This window comes from Tupaia chinensis, unplaced genomic scaffold, assembly GCF_000334495.1.
Source record: "Tupaia chinensis unplaced genomic scaffold, TupChi_1.0 Scaffold150243_1, whole genome shotgun sequence".
NCBI lineage: Eukaryota > Metazoa > Chordata > Mammalia > Scandentia > Tupaiidae > Tupaia > Tupaia belangeri.
The window spans coordinates 828,265-835,917 of NW_006210084.1; the positions used below are offsets into that span (position 1 = coordinate 828,265).

Sequence of the window (7,653 nt, forward strand, 5' to 3'; positions counted from 1 at the left end):
TACATGGGAGTCCAGCAACATAGCCATTACACCAACTGCTGGTCCCAAGATTCTGTATTTAAAAAAAAAAAAGAAACTTTGTCAGAGGGCACATGCACTTGTGTGAAAAAGTGACGGGTAGGGAATGAGCATGCACCCCCATGGGGGATGGTCACGTTGCAATCTCTGCTTCTCTATCTCTTTCTACCAAGGTTTTGGACACACATGCACACGTGTCCACTGTCTCAAGCTGCTGGGTCTGGGAACTGAATCACGCAGTTGGCCACGTGCAATCCAGCTGCTCCAACCACCACATCACCACCCTCTGGATATTCTTTTTTTTAAATTATTTTATTTAACTTTGTTTATTCATTCATTTATTTATTTCAGTTTGACCAGAGAGGGATGGATAGAGTGAGTGAGTGAGTGAGTGAGTGAGTGAGTGAGTGAGTGAGTGAGAAAGCAAGTCGCCAGGTCTGGGACTCAAACCGCAGTTGGCCATGTGGGAGTCCAGCACCCTTAACCATCAAGCCACCTGCTGGTGCCCCCTCTGGATATTCTTAAAGCAGCATTATTGGAGTATAATTTACATACAAGAAAATTCATTCATTTTAAGTGCACAATTCAATGACTTTTAAACAAATTTACAGAGTTGTCCAGCCATCACCATAATCCAATTTTAGAAGACTTCTATTACCCCAATAGGATCCCATGTGCCTGTCTGTAGTCACTTCTTTTTTCTACCACCAGCCCCAGGTAACCACGAATCTACTTTCTGTCTCTATGGATTTGCCTATTCTGGACATTTCATGTTTCATGTTAATGGAGTCATATAATGTGTGGTCTTTTGTAACCGGCTTCTTTCACTTAGTACATGTTTCCAAAGTTTATCCATGTTCTAACATGCATTTAATTCCTTTTATTACTGAATGATATTTCTTTAAATGGATATACCATAGTTTATCCACTCCCCAGTTAATGGACATAAGTTGTTTGCACTCTTGGACTACGACGAGCAAGGCTACTATGAATGCTCATATACAAGTCTTTGTGTGGATGCCCATTTTCATTTCTCTGGTGTACATACCAAGGTGCGAAATTGCTGGTTTGGATGGTATCTCTGTGTTTAAGGTCTTAAGAAATGGCCAAACTGTTTTCTAAAGTTGCTGCACCACTTTACATTTCCAACAGCAAAGTATAAAGATTCTAATTTCCACATCCTCACTGACACTTGTTATTTTCTGTTTCTTTGATGAGAGCTACCCCAGTGGGTGTGAATATCTCATGGTGGTTTTGATTTGCATTTCCCTAAAGACTAACAAGGTTGAGCATCTCTTTATGTACATGTTAGTCATTCTCGTATCTTCTCTGATCTTTAGTGAAGTGTCTATTCAAACATATTACCCATTTAAAAATATATTTCTTTGTTCATAATAGAGCATATATGCATGCACATGCATGTCAGAGTGGAAGTGAGAGAGGAAGAAAGAGAGATAGAGAGAGAGAGAGAGAGATGAGTATCCACCCCACAGGGTCTGGCCACACTGCAGCCCTCTTCCTCCAGTTTCCCAGCCTGTCAGACCTTTGCACTTGCATACATGCCTGGCCTCTCTCAGTAACACCAGGATGGGGATTGAACTGTGGTCACCAAGTAGGATCTGGCCTCTTCTGAGCAGTGCACCATCACCGTGCCATGGGGCCAGCCCTTTTGCCTATTTTTAAGTTGGGCTTCTGGATATATATTTGAAATAGAGCCCATAGGAAGTACTGATAGATTAGAAGTGTGATGTGATGGAATGAGAGGAGTCAATGATAACTCCAAGGTTTGTATTGGGTTGTCAGAAAAGTCATAACTTTTTTTTCTATGCAAAAATGTGTGATGACTTTTCTGACAACCTAATAGGTCAAGTTATACAAGTATGGAGTCACCACTAAGTGGAGAAGGAAGTGCTGGAGAGATCAGAAGCCTGGTTTTAAACATGTTGAATTGGAGATGCTTACTGGGCATCCAGATGAAGCTGTCAAGTCTGCTGTTAGATGCGTGGTCTGGAATCTAGAGGGGAGATGCAAGCCTGCAGATAGACACGGGAGCCATCAGCACACAGATAGTATAGCAGGCCACTAGCAATCACCAGAGGAATACCACAGATGTAGAAGGGCTCCTGGGATTTAATTCAGGGACATTCCAAAGTTAAAAATTCATGAAAGTGAAGAGAAACCAGCAAGTAATACTGAGACAGAGAGGGAAACCCTACTGCAAGCCTCATGAAAACATTTCTCAAGAAGGAAGCGAGCGTGTCAAATGCTGCTGCTAAGTTTCAAAGCTGAGAACTGTCCCTGATTTTAGCGATACAGAGGGTGGAGTTCGTGGGTGACCTAGAGTAGTGGAGAGACCAGTGTTAGCTAGGAACTTGGGCTTTTCACCCAAAGGTATAAGTAGGAAGGCAGAATTCACAGGGTCAGCTGCATTGTGACCAAATGCACAGGAGTCACTGAGGACTCTATGAAAATCTGGATTCAGACTCAATCGGTCTAGGAAGGACCCATGCTTCTGTATTGCTCCCAGAGGATGCTGATACTGATGCTGATGGGAGTGCAGGGGCTGAGTTAATCTGCAGTTACTACAGCAGTTTCTTTTCTGAGTACAGGTCTAACAGGCAATACAAAAGTCAACTGCTTTGGGTTGATTCTAGAGGATTTTCTATCTTCCAGAGGCTTAATTCCTTTGATGGTCCCGTTGAAGTCTGTGACCTGAGAAATGGGGAAGATACACAAGGAGCAGTGATGTGGGATTCCCTGCTTAACCCTCTGGGCTGTGTCAAAGGGGGAGGGGCATTTTAGAAGAAACGCAAATGCCAGGGCCCAGATAACTGTCAGCCAGGAAGGGCACTGGGAGACTAGTGCTTGATCTGGCTGGGGTGCCTCCTGAAAGCCACCTTTGAGGAAGCCTGCCAATGTTTCTTCCATGTCATGTCTGAGTAAACTGTGACACTAAAGGTTCAGAATGACCCTCGATGTGAATATCCAATAGAGCCCCTGTCTCCAATTCCCTCTCTCCATTTATCTGATGCTTTGGTAACAGCTTTATTGAGATAGAATTTGCATACCATACAAGTCACCCATTTAAAGTGTCCAGTCCAACAGAGTTTGCCATATTCAGAGAGTTATAATTCATGGGCACAATTGATTTAAGAACATTTTTATCACCCCAGAAAGAAACCTTCAGGACCTTTAGCTACCACTTCATTTCTAAATGATTACAGAAATCCACCAAATTGCGCAGAAACCTTCTGTTCAGCAGTCTTCGAGGTTTCGCAAAGCAGATGTGGGAGGTGGTGGCAAAAGTCCATCTGTTGGGAAAAACAAAAACAAAGCAAAACAAAACAAAACAAAAAACCCTGCAGAAATAGAAATGGTCTCAGTGTAAAAAGATACCAAAAAAAGGACAGGGCAGCCTGGTGGCCCCACAAATGCCATCTCACAGTCCACTTGGACTTTTGAGTCCTTTTCTGTTAAACATGGGTGAACACCGCCTTCAGCTCCTCCCAGCTGAGGTGCACATTCATTCGCTTGCCTAAGGAAAGAGCTGCGTGGGCCCCTGATTGGACACAGGCCTGGCTGTGCTGTGGCTGGGAAGAGAAGACTGAAACTGGTTTTGCAGGTCTGGGTCTTCAGGCCTTCACAGAGAGGCATGTTAGGTGGAATCCAGCCAGGTGACTCAGGGCCTCACTGACACCCTTGGAAATTTCTCAACTTTTTGTTTCAGTCTCCAAAGGCGACCTTTTGAATTATGATGCCATCTGAGGTTATGAAAGCAGCTGCCCGGGAACCAGCTATGTCTAAGTTTACATTCATTTCAGAGGTGATATATTGCAAGATACCAAGTCGTTTTTGAATGGGTGCTGTTTCAACTTTCCGATTAATTAGATCTGTAATTTTTTCATGGTTGTTTTAGATTTTGTAAAAATAGGTGTCATCATTTGAAAATGACTAATGGCCACTTAGAACCTACTCCTGTTTATATCACATTTACATTTTACTTTTTTTAATTGCCAGAGAGTGCACGCACTCACCAGAGAGAGGGAGAGGGAGAGGGAGAAAGCACCACCACCACCACCACCATCCCATGCCTTCTCCCCCAGCATGATCATGCCACAATCCCTTCTCCATTTCTCCATCCTGGAAGAATTTAGGGCATGCACACACACATGTCTGGTGTTATTTTTCAAGCTGCTGGGGCTGGGATTTGAACTGTAGTCTGGCCATGTGGGATCTGGCTTTAACCACTAGGCTACAGGGCCAGTTTCTCACAGTTTTAAAAGAAACCAATAATATATCCAAAAAATTCATTTTAATCTTTTTTTTTTTTTTTAACTGTTTAGCCCTAATGGGCTAAACAGTAAAAAACTTTATAACTTAACAAAGCATGTAAAATATTTTGTTGTCATTAGTTGTTATTTCCCTAGGTCAAACAAATGAAACATGAAGATAGAAAGGCCCCATATTTTATAGGAAATAGTAATAAAAACAACTGTGCTTATATATTTATAGTCTTACATTCATAAAAATATAATAATGGAAATTCCCCTTTAAATCTACATATACAGGGCTCAGCCATAGTGGCATATAGGTAGTGCTACCATTTAGGAGTCTGGAAGCCACATGGGAGGCCCAGGTTTGGGTCTGGGGCCAATCTGAACATGATGGGCATGGTTTCAAATGTCTGTAATCCTAGCTAATTGGGAGGCCGAGGCAAGGGATTGTGACACAGCAAGACCCTGTCAAAAATATCTGTATCTGGGGGCTGGCAGGTGGCGTGGTGGTTAAGGGTGCTGGACTCCCACATGGCTGACTATGGTTCAAGTCCTGAACCTGGCGGCTTGCTATCTCACTTTCTCACTTTCCCTCTTTCGTGTCTCTCTCTCTCTCTCTCTCTCTCACTTTCACTTGCTCTGTCCCTCTCTGGTCAAATTAAAATAATTAAATACAGTTAAAATAAAATAATTCTTAAAACAATTCTCTTAAAAAAATACCTTTATCTGGGGACCAGCAGATGGCATAATGGTTACATTGCTAGACTCCCATGTAATTGACCATGGTTCTAGTCCTGGACCTGGCAACTTAAAACTCACACCAGGTGCATGTGCGTGTGTGCCCAGGATCTGAAGAGAATAGAGGAGAAGGAATTGTGGCATGGCCATCCCCCTGGAAGGTGATTTCTCACTTTCTGTCTCTGTCTTTCTCTCTCTTCCTCTCTCTCATAAAAATGGGAGGGGAGCTCCATGTTCTTATATTTTAAAATTAAGTATTTAAAAAATCACTCATTTTTCAGAAAAACAAATAAACCACATGGTTGCCATAAGAAGGACTGGGAAGATTACCCTGTGTCAGGCGACCCAACGACCCATGCCAGGTGTCCTGGCTCAGTCTCTGCACCATCTAGATGAGTACACAGCACTGAGCCAAGGTAAAGTCCATAAACCACATGCTCCTGTCCTTGAAAGAACAAACCACAATTTGTAAAAGCTGTCCTTTGCCTTTAATTAATGGGAAGCCTGATGTTATTTCTGGAAGCAAGTTGATATGCAAAACAAACTACCCACCCACCTCCAACCTGGAAAAACAAAAAGCAAAAAAACACCTGCTTCATTATGAGATAGTTCCATCTTTGTCTGTCTATGCCCATGGGCAAGTAACTTACTTTCTCTCTGCGTCAATTTCCTCACCTCAGAAATGCTGTGCGGTGGAGCACTGTGAAGATGAAATGAGATGCTATATATAAAGTGCCAGGAATCTAGCAAACACGGTGCTGGAACACACTTTCCCCCTTGTCTGCCTGGCCATCTTCCTCCTGAGGTTTCCTGTCAGGCTCACGGCCTCCCTAAAGCCTTCCCAATCCTCTCATGCTCTGGGGTCCTATGTGCTTCCGCCTCTCTAGTCAGTGTCTCTCTCATAACTCTCAAGATGTGCGATGGGGGACCAGCAGTTGGCGTAATGGCTATGTCGCTGAACTCCCATGTAGTCGACCATGGTTCAAGTCCCAGACCCAGTGGCTTAAACTCACACCAGGCACGTGTGTGTGCGTGCCCAAGATCCTGAGAATGGAGGAGAAGGGATTGCGGCGTGACCATCCCCCCGGGGGGTGATTTCTTGCTTTCTGTCTCTCTGTCTCTCTCTGTCTTTCTGGTGAGCGCACATGCCCTATAGCAAAAACCTCTCCAAAAATAAATAAATAAGACATGCAATGGGCCCAGGCGTGGAACAGCATGTCCTCAGCAGGGCAAGGCCACATGGAAGGCCCCGTTTGATTTCTATAGCCCAGCATAATGACGTGTACCTGCGGTCCCTGCTTCTGAGGAGGCTGAGGCCAGAGAATTGTGGCACAGTGAGACCCTGTCTAACACATGACACACACACACTCATTCACACACACACACAAATAAAAGGATTGCTGGCTACATTGCCTGGTGCTTCCCCTGCATTTGTGAATCTAGAGGCCCGGGACAGTGTCTGCATCATCTCTTTGCCCCCAGCACCTGGCAAAAGGTAAAGCAATGTGCAATCATTACTGCAGAGCACTTCCGACAACGCATGGGAACATCTCTGGAAACCCAATATTAAATAATAATGCAAATGGAATTACGCGAGGTTGTCATCAGCTCTCTCTTCCGAATAGTTCCATCTTTGTCTGTCTATGCCCATGGGCAAGTAACTTACTTTCTCTCTGCGTCAATTTCCTCACCTCAGAAATGCTGTGCGGTGGAGCACTGTGAAGATGAAATGAGATGCTATATATAAAGTGCCAGGAATCTAGCAAACACGGTGCTGGAACACACTTTCCCCCTTGTCTGCCTGGCCATCTTCCTCCTGAGGTTTCCTGTCAGGCTCACGGCCTCCCTAAAGCCTTCCCAATCCTCTCATGCTCTGGGGTCCTATGTGCTTCCGCCTCTCTAGTCAGTGTCTCTCTCATAACTCTCAAGATGTGCGATGGGGGACCAGCAGTTGGCGTAATGGCTATGTCGCTGAACTCCCATGTAGTCGACCATGGTTCAAGTCCCAGACCCAGTGGCTTAAACTCACACCAGGCACGTGTGTGTGCGTGCCCAAGATCCTGAGAATGGAGGAGAAGGGATTGCGGCGTGACCATCCCCCCGGGGGGTGATTTCTTGCTTTCTGTCTCTCTGTCTCTCTCTGTCTTTCTGGTGAGCGCACATGCCCTATAGCAAAAACCTCTCCAAAAATAAATAAATAAGACATGCAATGGGCCCAGGCGTGGAACAGCATGTCCTCAGCAGGGCAAGGCCACATGGAAGGCCCCGTTTGATTTCTATAGCCCAGCATAATGACGTGTACCTGCGGTCCCTGCTTCTGAGGAGGCTGAGGCCAGAGAATTGTGGCACAGTGAGACCCTGTCTAACACATGACACACACACACTCATTCACACACACACACAAATAAAAGGATTGCTGGCTACATTGCCTGGTGCTTCCCCTGCATTTGTGAATCTAGAGGCCCGGGACAGTGTCTGCATCATCTCTTTGCCCCCAGCACCTGGCAAAAGGTAAAGCAATGTGCAATCATTACTGCAGAGCACTTCCGACAACGCATGGGAACATCTCTGGAAACCCAATATTAAATAATAATGCAAATGGAATTACGCGAGGTTGTCATCA

The 7,653-nt window shown here is 44.7% G+C and overlaps 1 protein-coding gene across 7 annotated transcripts in view; it reads right to left on the reverse strand.

The window, feature by feature from the left end:
* RAB9A (RAB9A, member RAS oncogene family) overlaps positions 1-7,653 on the reverse strand; it is a 49,101-nt gene that overhangs the window by 31,209 nt on the left and 10,239 nt on the right. The window lies entirely within an intron of this gene.